At 49.5% G+C, this 18,390-nt stretch overlaps 1 long non-coding RNA gene across 4 annotated transcripts in view; it reads right to left on the bottom strand.

Annotated features, from left to right (window-relative positions):
• Nucleotides 1-1,343: 1,343 nt before the first annotated feature.
• The window catches only part of LOC128776912 (uncharacterized), a 118,377-nt gene continuing 101,330 nt past the window's right edge, over nt 1,344-18,390 (bottom strand). Inside the window, exons 1-6 of one of the 4 annotated variants that reach the window (XR_008422044.1) lie at nt 11,686-12,180; nt 11,330-11,416; nt 6,582-7,574; nt 2,374-2,639; nt 2,075-2,276; nt 1,344-1,671 (exon numbers count right to left, since the gene is read on the bottom strand). This is a non-coding gene — a long non-coding RNA (uncharacterized LOC128776912). Of the gene's footprint in view, nt 1,672-2,074; nt 2,277-2,373; nt 2,640-6,581; nt 8,950-11,329; nt 11,417-11,685; nt 12,181-18,390 lie in introns of those variants that run through there. The other 3 variants (XR_008422042.1, XR_008422043.1, XR_008422041.1) reach the window with 3 other exon arrangements.

An 18,390-nucleotide genomic window follows, 5' to 3' on the forward strand; every position in this document is an offset into this window, starting at 1 on the left:
CCAGGTGATTCTTCAGATCTGGGGAACAGGACAATTTTAACACGCATACAAGTGGCATCACCACTCAACAGACCATTTTTGAAGCACCTGTGAACACTGCGATCAGTATTGTATTTCTTTAAAAAAAGGCACCAAAACGACTCTCTCATTAAATGTATTAGTTCCAGCGTTCCTGGGAACAGACGTGAGGCTGGGATCAGCCCTGACTTCCCGGGTCACCGTGAGCTGTGGCATTATTCCTGTGCAGCCGTGTCCCCAGCTGGCCCCGCTGAGAGCCGTGTCCCAAGAGCTGCAGGGCCAGGGCGGAGGCTGGGGCTGAGAACTCACCCACCGGCTGGCGGGTTGTGCTTCACGAAGCTCATTCACCCTGCACACCCGGAGGCGCCCTCTTCTCCATCGTCCTCTCTAACTGGTGGGGAGGGAGGCTGTCCTTCCTCACTCCCTGGTGGAGGAGGAAGGTTTCGCTCCAGAGATGATGAGGCCGCCGGGGGCTCCAGGCTTCTGTCTGTGGGCTCCCTTGCACTGCTGTGTGCTCACAGATGCCAGAGCCCATCCGCATGAGCAAACATCGGACACGCCTACCTTCACCCCAACTTCCTGGTACTGAACCCCTCCCCACACCAGCCTTCCAGCCCATCATCAGTGGATTCCTTCCGAAATCAGGCCCACCAAACTCTGACGGAGGCCCAAAACATGCCATTCTTTTTTTCTTTACCCGACGGGCTGATTTTTTTTATTTAATGGTGAAAGGCCAATACGAGATTATAGAAACTGGGCTGTATTTCCAAGGCTCACATTCTCTGAATTAATGCTTTAAAAAAATTCTCTTACCGTTTATTTATTTTTGAGAGACACAGCATGAGCAGGGCAGGGGCAGAGAGAGCGGGGGACCCAGAATCCGAAGCAGGCTCCAGGCTCCGAGCCGTCAGCCCAGAGCCCGACGCGGGGCTCGAACTCACAAACCGGGAGATCATGACCTGAGCCAAAGTCGGACGCTCAACCGACTGAGCCACCCAGGCACCCCTCTCAATTAATACTTAACACATGACAATAATTTTTACGTGCTTGTGCTAGCTATGTATATAATTCTGCCACTTAGATATTGATTCACAGCATATCAATAAAAGCGTTGCTGAATTTACTGTATGTTGCCTCGCTGCTGGAAGTTCCTATACGGCACTCTCAAAAATCCATCTAAAAAATGAAACATGTAGCCAGACATCCAGATGGTTGCTCCCAATTTTCCATCCCAGGGTGAAGATATCTGCAAATACCCCAGATGTTTGCACACTGCCAGCACCAGTAGCTGAACCGGCCTGGGATTGCTCATGACATATTTTCCGCCTAACTGCTCTTTGTCGTGGTTTTCCTTCCTTTCTTTTCTTTCTTGTTCTTCTTTCTTTTGGAAACAAGATAGCAATCACCGTGGAAGTAAGATAAAAACTGAGTTTCTAAGTATAAAGGGCAAGTTTTGGGAAAATGAAAGCAAAGCTATATAGCTTTAGAGAAAAAGGCTAAAGCCAATGGAGTGAAACAGTGGGTGACTTCAGAAAATGCAAACAGTGTCTGTAAAATAAGGCTTGGCTGGCTTATCATTCACGAGGGTAGATCAACCGTATTTAAAGTGCAACGTTCCCTTGCTGTCTTCTTCTCTTTCTCATAGACCAGAGGCTGAAACAAAAAGGGGAGGGAGAGAAGGATGGAGGGAGGAAGAGACAGAAGGAAGGGAAGGAGGGAGGAAGGGAGGAGGGAAGGAGGAAGGAAAGAAGAAGGGAAGGAGGGAAGAAAGGAAGGAGTGAAGAAAGAGGAAGCAGATATTTAAGTCTGAGATCTCTGCTGCTTTAGAATGCTGCGGACGGACCCTGAGTTTGTTCATTCAGGCAGAATCTTTCACAAAACCGGCCAGCGGTGTGTGGCAAAGGTGGGGGGCCGGTGCAGGGTGGTCCTTTCCCTCCCTCCCAAATGGCTCCTACCATCACTTTGGATCGATCTTCCCCGTAAGGCATAAATCCAGAAGGACAAAGAGAAAGAGACTTCAGCAGCAAAAAAAAGTGGAAGGTAAGCTAAACCATACTCCCACAGGGAAAGGCCGAGCCGCAACGGGTTTATTCCAAAGCAGCCCCCAAAAGTTCAGGAATCCGAGGCACCAGGTGTCTCTGGGGCAGCTGCACGGGCAGGGTCAACGACAGGGCTGGGCTCCGGAAGCTTGGTCCTGTCTAGGGCGTGCAGCTGGGAGGTGCGCTCTCCCCAACGCAGGCAGAACAGGTGATTTCTTCCTGCAGAGGCCAAAACGGGAAGCTCAGGGCACCTGAAGGCGAGTATCACAGTTAACAGCAGCCTCGGCCTCCCCAACCCCGAGGAGACAAGGCTCACCTCACCGGCCTGGTTCCAGCGTCACAGTGGCCAGGACACGCCTTCCCGGCAGGTGCTCACAAGCTCCACCCAGCGGCCAGGCCACGCCTTCCCGGCAGGTGCTCACAAGCTCCACCCAGCGGCCAGGCCACGCCTTCCTGGCAGGTGCTCATAAGCTCCACCCCTGAGGAGTTTGACCCGCCAAGGGGGCGAGGGACGTAGAAACTGACCTGGGGGTTCTTCAGTGAAACAGTCCAGACCAGAAATTATTTTAATACAGGGGAGACCTGAAAAATAGATAAATGTCCCATAGGAAAGCATTATGTGCTCAATTTTTTTTACTGTTTATTTGAGAGAGAGAGAGAGAGCCCAAGCACAGGAGGGGCAGAGAGAGAGGGAGACGGAATCCGAAACAGGCTCCAGGCTCTGAGCTGTCAGCACAGAGCCCAACGTGGGGCTCGAACCCGTGAACCTTGAGATCATGACCTGAGCCACCGTCCGACGCTTAACTGACTGAGCCACCCAGGCACCCCTCCTCAATTTTGAATGAAGGCTTCAATCCCTAGAATGTCCAGGCATTTTTAAACGATAATCCCCATCACCCCAATTCTATTTAATATGGGTTGAACACTGTTTATGGAGACGTCAATGCTATGCAATATGAGTCACCCAATAAACAGGTTTCTAGATGCAATAGAATAAAATATCGAATGCTGTTCACCAATCAAAACCCTTATAAAACCTTGTAAAACCTCTGTCAAGAAAATGCACCAAACTCACTTTATGACCTGCTCTATTAGGTATCAAAATGTTTGCATATTTAAAGGCTTTCCTGGTAGAGAAAATCATTTCTTTTTCTTTATGGGTCATTTAGTTTTCTGCATGTTAAGTTAACAGGAGAAAAAAAGAAGCTGACATTTATTCTAATATGTTACTTGATATAAATATGTATGAGTCTCAAAGACATTCCTCCCAGGAAGGCAGGTTGTGTGAACTCAGAATGTTTGTTCCCTGCAGGCACCAGGAAAGGTTGTTGTAATATCTTCACAACCCACCCTTTCCCAAAAAGGTCAACCCGGAAGCCCCTGTGGGTAAAAATTCTAGTTCAACTGTTCTCTCTCAGGTTAGCCGGGTCTTAATCTCTTACCCCATTTTAGGAACCAAAGGACTATCTTAAAGGGTTGAAAAACATGTTAAAAGGTCACATGTGTAACTGTTAATGTCACTTTTTAAGACTGGGATCCTTTACAATCCATAAAAGCACCGATTTATTCTCGGATCTTTTGTACTTGGGCTGGAAAGGGAAGTGATGGTGGCATTTTGAACGTCCTGTAAGTGATGAGCGTTGGCCTCAAGACAGGCTCATGATTAAGATCTTGGGTTCTGGATTTGGAACCTGGGTATAAATCCTGGCCTCACCACCCTCTTGCTCTGTGACCCAGGGGGACTTGCTTATATATCCACACCTTCTGTCTTCAGAGCAAGGGACCCTATGTGGCCTCCAGTCCTGTGAGATCCCAGGGTCTTTCCAGCTTTTTGTGAAAATAGACCTCGGGGCACAGATATCGTGGTGGATGCAAGTTCAGGCCGAGGTCAGTGTTCGAAGTTCCCTGCTCCTTCTGCTCTCCTAAGCTTCCATGAGCCAAATTGAGTGATATTTGGGGATAACTGTATCTGAAAAATTGTTGAAATATCTCTTAGTCCCAGGACAAATTAAAAATGGCAGCCATCAGGGGCGCTGGGTGGCTCAGTCGGTTGGGTGGCCGACTACAGCTCAGGTCATGATCTCGCGGTCTGTGAGTTCGAGCTCCGCGTCGGGCTCTGTGCTGACAGCTCGGAGCCTGGAGCCTGCTTCGGATTCTGTGTCTCCCTCTCTCTGCCCTTCCCCCACTCACACTCTGTCTCTCTCAAAAATAAATAAACGTTAAAAAAAAAAAAAGAAAGAGTAGGGGCACCTGGGTGGCTTAGTCGGTGAAGTGCCCAACTTCGGCTCAGGTTGTGATTTCACAGTTCGTGAGTTTGAGCCCCGTGTCGGGCTCTGTACTGACAGCTCGGAGCCTGGAGCCTGCTTCAGATTCTGTGTCTCCCTCTCTCTCTGCCCCTTCCCTGCTTGGTCTCTCCCTCTCTCTCTCTCTCTCTCTCTCAAAAATAATAAACATTAAAAATTTTTTTTTTTAATGGCAGCCATTAGCCTTACGGAGGGTCTGGTCAAACTGGTGTTTAGTCTCTCCCAATCTGCAAAATTTCCGTGTCCAGAAGATGGAAAAATGTAGCTTTGGAGACTGACGTCTGTGTGTCACAGAATTTGCTGATAAGCATTCCACAGGAAAATAAAACTGGAATTGTATGAAAGATTAAATCTGTATTGTACTAATGAGCACTGTTTAATCTGTCATCGGCATGCATTTTCTCAATAGGCAAGGTTTTTACAACATTACAGAGGAAAGTAAAAAGAAACACCACCAAACGAGGCTGCGTGGCCTTTGGGAAATGGTCAAGCCAATGGCCATCCTCAGCTGAAAGGCTGCGTGTCACCTGCCAGGCTGTTTCACGGGCAGGACCTGATTGATCGCGTTAGATTTGGAAATTTATCACCACGGACTCCCTGAAAGGAACCTCCCCACTCTTGCCACATGGTGACCTCGGCTCCCGGTCACAAATGATGGGTCCAGAATAAACACCTGACCTCAGCCAGGCCAATGAGATTCTCTCTCCTTCAAAGTCCATCCATCAGTTTCCCGGCTTAGTTTGTACCAAGGACCCCAAAGCCAGGAGGCAGCTGAGAAATCCTAACAGACAAAACGGAATGCCAGCACGAAAAAAAATGGACAACATGAACAGTAATGGCCCAGACTCCTTCAACATATGCCACATCCCTGACCTGTTCTACGCGCTTCAAACATTGGTCGATTTAAGCCTCCCAACAACCTGCCATGTAGGTATTTTTAGAACCATTTGACACATGAGGGAACTGAGGCACGATCTGGAAAGGAAAACACCAGAGAAAGAACAAATAATAGATGCCATTTGGTCCCAGAGAAAGAGAACGATTCATCAGCTGCTAACGATCCAAGGTCTCCGCGGGATGAAATGGATACAATCATGCTTGGCGTCTGGACAGTGTTCCGGGCCGTTGTCCCTGGAAGGCAGATCCCCCCCACCCCCCCCCACCGCAGGCTGAGAGGGGGGTTGGTGGGGGGCTCCAAGCCCTCTGGCCACACGCGGGGCTCTGTGAAATGCTCTCCGCCTCCCACCCCTGCAGGTCCTGAAGAAGGCGGGCTGACTCACACCCCGGGGGTGGGGGGGGGCAGGGGGATGCCCATCCCCCTCCCCAGCTGGGCACAGGACAGAATTTACACCGCACGGCCTTTCCTGTGCGTCTGATGCACGAATGCCTCGCCTCACTGCATCTGGGAAGCCTGCCTTTGAGCCTTCCCTGCACATCCTGTTTATTTCGCCAGGGCCTTAGCGCCACCTCCCCGCTTCCTGGAAACCGACCTAACGCCATCCAGACAAGATGTCACGAAGGTGTCACTTGAATGAACTGTGATCCCGGAGCTCGAAAGGTTGAGAAATCTTGCTGCCGAAGGCGATTTCCTCTAACAGCCCCATAAAGTGGACAGCGGGATGGATAGCTGGCCATAAAAGGGCCAAGCTGCAGGTTGCTGGATGCAGGGGAATGATGCCTGAGGCCACCCCGAGATCTTACGCCACGGGGAGGGAGGGATTTCTTGAGGACCAAGTGGCTCCCCCAAAGTCCATCTTGCTGAAGAAGTAGGTCTCCAGCAAAGCCCTCTGGAGGGCAGCAGGGGCGACACTGACCCAGCCCCCAGTGTTTTACTGAATCTGTGCACCGACTGTTTACTGCGAGGCACAGGTCTGGGCACGCGGACGTAGCGGGGAGCAGCGGACACAAACAGTCCCGTCTCCACGGAGCTTCCATTTGAGAGAAGACGGAAACGCCAGTAAAGCAGCAAAACAGACTGTATGTACGTCAGATGGACACAAATACAGACAAAAACAGCCGGGAGGGGGATCGGGATTTTTGCGGGTGCAGACTGAAACTTGAAATGACGTAGCTTAGGAAATGCTTCCCTAAGAAGGTGATCTTTGAACACCTGGCGGGTAGAAACACAGAAAGGGCAACTAATAAATATGATCACGAAAAAAATACTAAAGATGATCAGGAAAACAGCAATAATACCCGTGAACGTCTGTATAGGACTTACTCTACGCCAGGATGTGTCCTCACAGCTTATCTCAGTGATTTTTCACGTACAGGTGAATAAACCCACAGGCAGAGAGTTAAGAAGCTCGTCCAAGGTCATCCTGGTGTTGCCCCCGCCGGTCTGGCCCTGGGGTCCGGGCTCCCAGCACCGTGGCCGATGGCTGGTGGTCCCCCGGGTCATACTGTAGGGAGTGCATGCGATTGTGTGCCCGGCCTCATGTAGACAGGGCTCCCATCGCCCCAGTGGCTCGAAAGTCATTTCCTTCTTGCCCTCCACGGTGGGACAGGTGACAGGAATAGGACCCGCGTCTCAGGGCTGCGGGGGAGCCAACAGGAACAAGAGGTATAAAGCTCTGGAAGGAGTGGGGGACACGTGGTAACTGCTCACTAAAGAACGTCAGCGTGATGATCGTGACCTTTCAGTTGGGGGGTGGGTTGTGGGGGAAATAATCAGAGCCAACACGGACCGCCACCTCCGGGGAGGCTTCCATGATGACTTTCCTACACTTCTCATTTGGTTGGCATGAGGCTGTCCCTCCAGGGCGGAGACACGGGCCCTCCTGTCCCCAGTCTCCACTGGGGACTGACGGGAGGTCCAAATGGGAGGAAGAGTTAAGGAGCGTGGAGTCCTGGGGCCACTGTGTGGCTCCAATCACAGGCAGGAGAAGGCGGGGGTTCCGGGAGTTGATATTGGAGACAGCATTCGGATTCCTCCAGCTCCCTCCGCAAGGAGGACGCATACGACCTCCGGCTTGAAAGTCCAGCACGAAGCCCTGTGGCCTCTGGGCGTACCCGCTTGGTAAATACCCACAGAAAGAAAATGTTCGCCTACTGCGGGGCCGGCAGGCAGAGAGAGGAAAGCTGGAGAGGCTCACCCTTAGTGTGAACAGTGCGGGACCGTGAGGACATGTGTTATGCTCCCCGGGAAAACCCACTTTCTTTCACCTGTCTGCACACACTCGTGAGTAGTCCCGGATCTCCCCAGCAGCAGCCTCTGAAAAGACAGCCAACTTCATTGACTGGGAAACTCCAAGCCCAACCACCGACAGGCACATTCGAGGGAGGAAGTGTCTCGGGCAAGGACCCGCTGGCGTGGCCACCCTGAACGATGGAGAAGCAGCTGCCTCTCCGCGGCGCACGGGGGGTTCGGGTGAACCGTCAGCCCGTTGTTTCTCTGACTGACATGCTCCGCTTTCCGTTCTTTGTGACTTCTAGGAACGGGGTATGTCATTTGAGCCGATTGCCTGGACGCATTTCCCCCTTTACCTCTCTCTGGGGCAAAATTCTGAGTGAATCGCAACCCGATGGCCAGTTGGGTCCTTTGTCGCCGAAGGAGTGTGCTTACACGGATGTGAGACGAGACGGCTCCGCTGGGATGCCTCCTCTCTGCGCTGTTGTGGATGCGGAGACAAACAGCATCGGTTGTGCTCTTCATGTTCAGCAAACGGCCTCGCAGCGGCCCCCGGGCACACATGTGGGTTCAGGCTAGCGTCCCAGCCTCCCAGCCTCCGTGCAATTCTGACCCACGGGCTTTGGACGTGTCCCACGCGACCCGTGAGCTATCTGCCTGTGCCGATCCAGCAACACGCACGCACAAATCTAGGATGATCGGAATAGCCAGATTCAGGGATTCGGGACAGCTGGTTTACCGGCCGTGCTGTGGTGTGGCCCCCCCCCGGGGTCCCCTCTGCCGTTGGCAGTCGTGGTGGTTCTGCACCGGTGGGGCGTCTTGCCGTCGGAGTTAAACACAACTGAGCCAATCAATACGTTTATTGTTCTGGGGCCCAAGTGTCTCCAACTCATAACATCGCTTTCGCTTCTCCTAATAAACGAGGGTGTTATGAGTTTGCACGGCCCTGCCCGGGCAGGATGCCCCCGGCACTGCGGGAAGACGGAGGAAATAAGAGCCACGTTCTGGGAGCACTCCCTTGACGTGCCTTTTCATTCCGCCAGTCACACCCCAGCAGCGCCACGAATATCACGCACTTCTGTGAAGCTCCATAACCCATCCGATAAACGGCAGGAGGCGCCTCCCCTCAGCCCTTCTCGCTTAGGATCTTCTCGAACACGTTTCTCCCCCAACGAATCCGCTGAAGCACAAACCTTTAAGAATCTGAAACTCACCGGGAGCCGTCCTTCGCTGGCGGCCCAGCAACCGCTGGCTCTGGCGGTTTCCACTCGGTCAGTTTAATCTGGACGTGAATGCAGAGGTTTGCTGCCACCGCCACTAAAATGAAACTGTAAACCTCTCCAAACAGACTTGGAGAGCCCGCCCGCGGAGCGCGTTCACGCCGCTGGCTCGCTTCGTGTTTTTCCTGCCCGGCAGCTGGGCGCAGGGGAGGCCACGAGGCCGCTCACCTCCTTTCATCGGAAAGGAAAGCCCCTTCTCCCACAGTCTCGTCTGGGACCAAAACCCAGCCCGAGGGGGCATGTGCTCCCGTCAAATAATAACCAGATCACAGGACCAGGCAGTCTTAACGTGGTCGTTCGCTGGCAGGGAAAACAGACTCTTGCAAAAAAGAGAAACATTCAGAAGTGACGATCAGTCTGCGGGCTCATCACCTCTGCTCTGTGAGCCCTGAAGGGGTGCTAGCCGCCTGGCACCCCTCATCACAGGAGGGAAGCATTCCGGGCTCTGGGAAGAAAGTGGTCACCGAAGCCTGTGTTTCGGGCGGGAAGAAAAAGGGTGTCCATGGAACTGATGAGGAATAAGAAGATGTGGTTGTCGCTCTCTTTCCTTTTTTCTTCTTTTTAAACTTTTTATTTCCACCCCTTGCCAACACCCCACTTAGCCTGAGGTCAGACAGAATTCTGCGTGGCAGCCGAGCAAAACAGGCTTTCTGGATGGCAGACGACAGTCAGCAGACTGTGCTCAGGCTTTTACGGAAGTGCGAGGTGGTCTCAACTCTGCAGAGAGAACAGGGAGGCACAGCAACGACCCCGGCGGGAGCAAGGAGGGTAGCCGGTGTGTGCACTGTTACAGGCCGGGACGAGACAGGGACTGTTTTGCAAAGCAGGTGCTCGTGAAGTATTTTATGGATGAATGGATGGATAAGTAAATAAAGGCAGTGTGGTTCCACATTTATTTTTATTGTTTTCTTCCCTCGGCTCGTACATGTCTGTGTTACTTTTCTTACTGGTGGCTCAGCCCCACCACCGTCTTCCTCTTCTAAGCCGGGGCACTCCATTCCTGCATCCGTTCCCAAGGCCACCATCCGGGATGCCCGGTGCATCCTCCACAAGCTTCCCTCTCCCACTTCAACCCAACCCACGCTTGTCTAGGATCTTAGCCTTATTCTAAGTTTCTCACTCCTGTAAAACTCGCGGTTCAGTCTATTTCCTCCGCAAATCCAAACCCCCGCTCACGCACACGCTAGAAGATTGTATCTACAATGAGGATATTTATAGATACTCACATTTACATAACTTATGTACTTTCATATTTATGTAATATATGATTATTAGTATGTTTATATTATATTATATATTGTATATAAATACATTTTATATATAAATATGTTATATTACATGTATAATTAAATACATAATAAATTTTATAAATATATAAATTATATAAATATAAGGTAATATATAAATTACAACATATAATGTATTATTTACAATATAACTATGTAAATATAAGATAATAAAATGATAAAAATTAAAACATAAATGTTAAATTATACCTATAGCTATATTACATGTAATATATATTTTATATATAAATATATAGATAATATCTATTTTAAACATATGTTATATAATCTGTACAATATATAATAAAATAGATATTATCTAAATAAATATATATCTATAGATATATTATATGTAATATATATGTTATATTATATGTAATACATTATATATAATACAGCTATAGATGTAATTTTTAACATATATATTTTAATTTAAAAACTTTTTTTAACATTTTATTTAATTTTTTGAGAGAGACAGAAAGAGACACAGCATGAGCAGTGGAGGGGCAGAGACAGAGGGAGACACAGAATCCAAAGCAGGCTCCAGGCTCTGAGCTGTCAGCACAGAGCCCAGTATGGGTCTTGAACCCATGCACACGAGATCATGACCTGAGCCAAAGTTGGACGCTCAACCGGCCGAGCCACCCAGGTGCCCCTATATTTTAATTTTTATATTTATCATTTATATTTATTATCTTGTATTTATGTATTTAAAATATAGATATGTAAAATATAATCATTTTTGTTTTATCAGAGTCCCCGCCCCCCCCACCAATTTCTAATCCAGATAATTTTTCCCTAGATTCTGCTTCTTAGAGATAAATCTTGAGCAGTTTCTAGGAGAGTTGGAATTTGTATTGATTAAGGGAAGCCCATGCTGGTGGTAGGCACGACAGGATAATCAGCGGAGATATCCATGAATAGGAGGCTAAATGTATTTAGCTGCAAGTAACCAACCCAGCATTCAGCAAACAGGTCCTCTAGCCATAGGGATACTTGGTAATTTTTCACTAAGGGGTCTAGAGGTGAACTCAGGATTGGTTCAGAATGCTGGAGATGTCAGCAAGGTCCAAGACTCTTTCTTTTGGTTGTTGTTTTTAAGTTTATTTATTTAGTAATCTCTACACCCAACATGGGGTTTAAACCCACGACCCTGACATCAAGAGTTGTGTTCTCTTCTGACTTAGCCAGCCAGGCACCCGGTTCCAAGGCTTTTTTTTTTGTACTCCCGTTCTCCATCATGGGCATATTGGTTTACTCAGAAGATGTGTACCTCATAGGATCAGGATGGCTGCCACAGCTCCAGGCATCAAGTCCTCATATCTCAATCTTAGGCATCAAGTTCCACAGGGCACGGTGTCTGCTGGGAGAAGAGAGAACCCCCCCCCCCCCACAAAGTATAAGAGATCCTCTCATATTATACTTTCTTTTATTGCCAAAGAGTATTTCTCAGAGGACCTTTCTGTTGTCTCAGTGGCCAGAACTGGAATCCACGCCCCACCCCAGACCAAACTACTGGCCTAGGTGAAGGAGATCACGTGATTGTTTTAGAATAATGATGACAGATCCCCTGTAGGCATCCAGCAGTATCAGAAACAAAGTGGGGAGTGCACACTTTTGAGGTCTCACCTGATGCGCCAGACGGCCTGAAGGGTTTCAAAACTGAAGCTTCAGTAACTGAGATTTAATGCCACGGTTAACAACATGGCTCTCTTCCGGTACCCGCCGGGTCGTCCTAATCACATCAGAGTCTCCGTCTGCTACTCCTGAGTCTCTAACATCAGCCTGACACTTATTACCCTCCCTTACCCACGGAGAGGAAGCAGGACTCAGACTTCAAGTCTTAGGTGGACATTAGCATCTAAATACCACGGTTTGCTGTGTATGATACATAACTAACTGCCTTCCTCTTACAGCAAGTGATCGTGGTTTGCCATTTGCAATGAAGACGTCCTTTCCGTATGAAATATATGTGTTTAGGTTCAATAAACGTGTCTGAGGATAATTTTAAGTAGCGCTGCTGTGATTATATGTTGCATTACGGCAAATGCTCCATCACAGTAAATAAGGCAAAAGTCATCAATGTGGCACAAAATGCTGAAAATCAGGGAAGGTCTGCCATCGTCGGGCGAAAACCAGAACCAAGGGGCGTCCAGCTCAACTTCCCAGGCAACATCAGCGGGAATCCGAGGTCTTTGCCAGGACTGTGTTTGCGCCCACACCACCCTGTTACCTCAAAAACAGCCACAACAAAGTCTCCTGTCGCGATGAAGTTCGTTAACGAACACTTACTACTCCATGGGGAAACCCTGTTTCCGAAAACAAGCTGATGATTAACAATATATCGATTTCTTGACTTGAACTTCAGCGCTAACATACCAGAGGAGTCCACGAGCTTGTGGGTGTGTGTGTGTGTGTGTGTGTGTGTGTGTGTGGACACATCTAAGTACGAAACCACAGTTTACTAAAGTCACGGGGAGTAGAGCGATACTTCATACCCTCCGAAACTTTCCGTTTTGACCTAAACATTTCATACGCGCTTGTTATCATGAAAAGTATCAATTCTCTTCGCTCCGTATCACAACAGCGTTCCCCAGAGCGTGGGGACTCCCCACGGGTGGGGTGCTGTGTGACTTCACGCGATCCCCACGCGGGACTCTGGAACTTAGAATCACATGGTGAGAAATCTGATTTCCTTTTCAATTCTCTTTCAATCCCTTCCATTACAACAAGGGGGGGGGAATGTCATTTTGAGGACAGAACCCTTTACATTTGCTAATACCCACTTTAACCTGGAGAGAGACCCGGCCTTGAGCCCGAAACCTTTTGCAGGAGTCAGAATCTAACTAGAAAAGTGCGTGTTTACAGCAGATAGCTTTTGTTTTACTAGTTATCGGAGTCCCGACCAAAAGTACCATAATAATAGAGATTTTTAATTCCTCATGCGAGGAAGGCCGGGGGCGGGGGGTGCAAGGCCACTCCGGGCTTTTTCAGCAGCTAGAAAATGTCAGAGACCTTGGGCTGTGTGTATGTCTCTGCATTTCCACTGGCCTTTCCTGACCTACTGCGTAATGAGTGACTTCAAGCACAAAACCCTCAGACATTAGCCTTGGGAACATGATGAGTCAGGTGGTTAAGGTCACCCCTGGAAAGACGCATTTATCTGGGAGCTCTCCTCGCTGGCTCTGAGCCCCCTGTCTCGGGGCCCAGGACTGTATCTCATGCTGACCTTGGTCCCATCACAGGCAAAGCGGGGAGTGGAGTCAATATGGCTCAGACTGACCAAGATTCTGCGATCCAGGCAGGGTCAAGGCTTCCTCGTGACCCTCGGGCCGACAGAGCTGTGTTTATCTTGCCCATTGTCCTGTCCCCACAAAAAACACACTGACTCTGTCCCAGAGAGCACAGAGCCTCTTCTGTCCTCAGAGCCCTCCTGGGCACCGCACTCTGGACCTGTCGTTGCCATTAGTATGGAAAGTGCAGCGTAAACGAAGGCATCCCCAGGACAAAACACAGGACAGGCTGTGCACAGCTTGAGAGCCAGGACAGACAATTTCTCACTGCTCCCGGGCCCGACACTCCTGTAAAAGAGGAGGAGTTTTTCTGAAGAACTGACCGGTGTGGGTGGGTCTGAGCCTGACTGGGTGTAGGTGGCCCTCAGCATGGAGTCTCACGTCTTTGTTTTTCAAAGTAAACTCCAGTAAGGACTCTCAAGTCCACCTAAACCTGTTCCGCGCTGGATAATTTAGGGGAAGTTTTTTTTAAGATTGTTACAATTTGAATCACAAAATTTCAAAAAGAAACGTGACTTTACTGTGCATCACAATGGCTAAGATCACTCTAATGAGGCTGAACAGCATTGGAGAACAGCCCTTTTAATGATGAGGTAATGATGGTAATGAAACCTCATTATCCTTTTGGGTCAGTAGAAATGGGGGCTTGTTTTCATGTGTATTTTCCCTTAAGGTATAACACGCCCGTTTTTTACTCAGTTGGTACCATTCACTCGGATTGGCTTACCAGGCGTTTTGTTGAACTTCATAACATGACTCCATGAATTCTCAGGAATTTAATATTGGAGGCACCTTAACTGATAGGCCGATGACATCCTGAGCAACAGACAGGCGATTATATTTTAAGAGAAACGTAGCCAGCTCGCAGGCTGCCATCAGTGAGCTCCATTTATGCCCCAAGCTTTGTGCTGAAACTCGCGGCCATGACAGCAATCACGAGAGGGGCTCCACTTGACAGATGGGATCTCAAAGGACACTGGGGGGGGGGGGGGCTTCTGTAGAGCTTTTCCTCCCTTGAATAAAAAAAGAAAAGGAAGCAAAAAAATTTTTTTTTTAAAAGTGAACAAAACAAAAACCATCTGCCTGTCTTTGAATGGAAATAAGGTAAGGATATGATTGATACCAGGAGCTCTGGCAGCCATCTTGTGACCATGAGGACAGGAGGCTCAGGATTAAGCGATATGCAGTGTGTACAGCAGAAAGATAGAGTGAGCCGGGGTCCTTGGAGACCAGGGAGAATTGCTGAACCAAAGCTGAAACTGCCCATCTTCAGGCTTTTGGGTGTTTTAAACCTTTTTTGTTTATTTTTTAAGGAAAATGTTTTGTTGTTATTTTAGAAAGATAGAGCATATAAGCAGTGGGGAGGGGCAGAAGGAGAGGAAGAGAGAGAATCCAAGCTGGCTTCACATTTAATGCAAAGCCCGTCGCGGGGCTTGATCCCATGACCCTGTGATCATGACCTGAGCCGAAATCAAGAGTCGAACGCTCAACCGACTGAGCTACCCAGGTGCCCCTAAACCTTTTTTGTGTAAAACCTGGTTGAGTAATCTGTTACTGTTACAAGGCAGCATCAGAAGAGTCACAAAGGAGCTGATCTAAGTGTGAAATTCCAAAATCTTTGATTTATGTGAGGAAGATAATCAAAGGGCTGGAGGCAACTTTTCCTGAGACCCTAAAAATGCAAAATATAGAACACTGTCCATGTCAGGTAAGCATGAAACCAGCCCAGTACAACAGTATCGTCTTTCCCAGAATGAGTTCCAAATGCTGTCTCCCCCCTGCGCGCCTTGGTGAGTGCTACTGGGTGTTCTCATGACACGAGTGGATGCATACCCCGGATGCTCTTACTCACGTTTCAGAACTCTCACCTGGATCTGTAGAGGGGTCGCTCCGTGAAGACAGACTGATGGCCGCAGACAAAACCAGCGATGTGAGGGACTCAGTGGGTGCAGGGGTCTGGCTGACCTCTTCCTGCCTCGTGTGGCGGGTGCCCAGACCCTATACTACCAACTGTTGGAAGTTCCTATGAAATATACACACGTGGGCACAAATAAATGAAAAAATGCCCCATGCTCATAGGTGGGAGTTCACAGACAAGTTCCTATCGCTATAATGCCCACATTACACCAAAGCTCTCTATAGATTCAATGCAATCCCTTCCAAAAGTCCAATGATATTTTCCACAAAAATAGTAAAAACAGTCCTACCATTTGCACGGAACCACAAAGGGCTCCGAATGGGCTAGTTACTCTTGAGAAAGAACAAACCTGGAGGCATCACACCTGATTTCAAAATATATCACAAAACGATAGTAATTAAGCCAGTATGCCACTGGTATAAAAACAGAAATATAGACCAAAAGGACAGTATTGAGAGTCCCAGAAATAGACTCAAGCATATGTGGTCAAGTAATACTTGACAAGGGATCCAAGAATACTCAATGGCGGAAAGACAGTCTTCAATAAAGGGTGTTGGGAAACTCGATATTCATATACAAAAGGATGAAACTGGAACTCTTACACACCCACAAAATCAACACAAAATGGATTAAAGACTTGAGTGTAAGACTTGAAACCATAAAAGTCCTAGAACACAGCATAGGGAAAAAGCTTCTGGACTTTTTCTATATGAAACCAAAAGCACATGCAACAAAAGCAAAACTCAGGAAGTAGGGCCATATTGGACTGAAAGCTTCTGCACGGCAAAAGAAACAATCAAAAATGAAAAAGCAAACTAAGAAATGGAGAATATATTGGCAAACCATATATCTGATTACAGGTAAGGGATTAATATCCAACATATATAAGGAACTCATACAACTCAATAGCCAAATCAGTATCACCACCATCATCATCATCCAAGTTCAAAATGGCTAAAGGGTATGAGTAGACATTTTTCAAAGAAGACATACCAATGGCCAAGTACATGAAAAGATACTCAAAATCAATAATCACCAGGCAAATGCAAGTCAAACCACATGAGATATTATCTCACGCCTATTGGAACGTTTATTATCAAAAAGACAGATTACAAACGCTGGCGAGGATGTGGAGAAGAAGTAACCCTGATGTTCTGTGGGTGGGAATAAAAACTGTGACAGCCACTAGTCAAAATAGTATGGAGGGTCTCAAAAAATTAAAAATAGTATTTCTGTATATATATCTAAAGGAAATGAAATCACTATCAAAGGGATATCTGCTCTCTCATATTCGCTGCAGCATTATTCCCAATAGTCAAGGCATTGAGGCAACCTAATTGTCTACCAACAGATGAAAAGATAAAAAAAATATATGGCAGGTAGTCCAACGTCAGCACAGGTCATGATCTCGAGGTCTGCTGGTTCAAGACCCGCATCAGGCTCCGTGCTGACAGCTCAGAGCTTGGAGCCTGCTTCGGATACAAACGTACATTTCTTTCCAGTTGAGAAATCTCCATCCCTTCTCAGGACCAGGCTGACCTAAAGCGCAGGCGTTTCCCGAGTGGGAGCCCCCCGCCCCGAGCTGAGTCTCCCCCTGCAGCCACGGGGGGGCGGACGCCCCCCTCAGACTGCCACGCCCCTTCCTTCACCGCCCGATCAGAGTCGCGATTCCGTTAAACAATCGCTGCCGGACAGGCCGGGAGGGCACGATGTGGGGCGCTTCAATGGGCTGGACTGTAGACGCCTTTTCCGCAGCGGCCACTACGAAAAGGGCTGGAAAACGCCGCCCGACCATCTCGCAGCCGAGTGGCCGGCGGAGAGGTGCCTCCACGGGGGTCTCGGATGCGTGCTTTTCCTCCGGCCGCCGCGGGGGGTTAAAAATAACTCACTTCTTCCCCCAGCGATGAGCAGCCAGCCAGCCCCCCGCCAGGAGGCAGCCTCGTGGCCGCGCTCGGGGAAGCGCGTGCACATTATCAGTCCGACGAGGCGCCAATGAATCCGGAGCCGCCCCCAGACCCGGCGGAGCCCCCCCCCACCCCGGAAGGAGCGCTCGGAGCCCTTCCTCCTCGGGCTCCGGAGGTCGCGCTAACCGCGCCGCAACCCGCCGTGCTGATGATGAGCGCTTATCTGAGCCGGACAGTGGCTCGAGCCTGCGGTTTCGGGACCGCGTGAAACACCACCGCGCCCCCCCCCCCCCCCCGCCGACCCCAGTGCGTCTTCCCCCGCCTCCTCGTGGGGGTGGGATTGGTGGGGTTGGCACCCGCTTTCAGGCAGAGCTGACCGGGGAGTGGGGGGGAAAGCGTCTCCACTCCAGGCAACTTGAGGTTTCCTCTGATTTGCATCCGTGAGAACAGCCCCAGCCCTCCCTCCGGCCGAAGCACTTCGTGGATGGCACCGGGGTGGCGCGGAGTCACCCGCTGCCCTGAGCGGCACAGCCGTGCAGCCTCGCTCTCCATTTAGCATCTTGCTCCAGTCTGTGCAATGGTCGGTGATGACCTGGGAGTCTGCGGGCTTCAGTGCTGACCACGGATGTCTCAGGAAGGTTGGGCGAGTTACACCTGCTGGGTCTCCCCACTCACCACGGAAACGCCAACTGCAGTCCAACCTTCCCCAGGGGCCCGGGAAACGTCACAGGAAGTGTGCGTGCAATGCACTTTAAAAATTCCAAGTAGCTGCAAGATTTGAACGGACACTTCCTGCGGACCTGGGGTTGTGAGGCCCGCCCACCCAGGGAGGGCAGAGGCCAAACTCAGCCCCGTTGTGACCTCTTGGGGCCAGGGACAGCCGCGGACGGCCGGGAACAGCTGGGGACAGCCTAGAACAGAGAAGAAAACGCAGCTCACGATTGTGACATCGTGATGCTGTCCCTAACACACATCTCTTCACATCTCCCTGCAAAATCCACGCGTATCTGACACACTGAACATAAATGTGGAGCGTGTGACAGAACACGACTTCTCTCCCGGCCCCGTGAAACGCATTGACGGGGATAACTTCCTTCCCGCTCCGGCACCGAAGGCCCAGCAGCCCTCCATGGCCTTTATGTTCACAATTACAACGAAGACCCAACCTGGGTTCATTTAGATGCCGACCATCGTTTCCGTGCAACTTAAACTTCAGGGG

The sequence above is a fragment of the Panthera pardus genome, unplaced genomic scaffold (genome assembly GCF_024362965.1).
Source record: "Panthera pardus isolate Hobbes unplaced genomic scaffold, ASM2436296v1 HiC_scaffold_14, whole genome shotgun sequence".
Classification (NCBI taxonomy): Eukaryota; Metazoa; Chordata; class Mammalia; order Carnivora; family Felidae; genus Panthera; species Panthera pardus.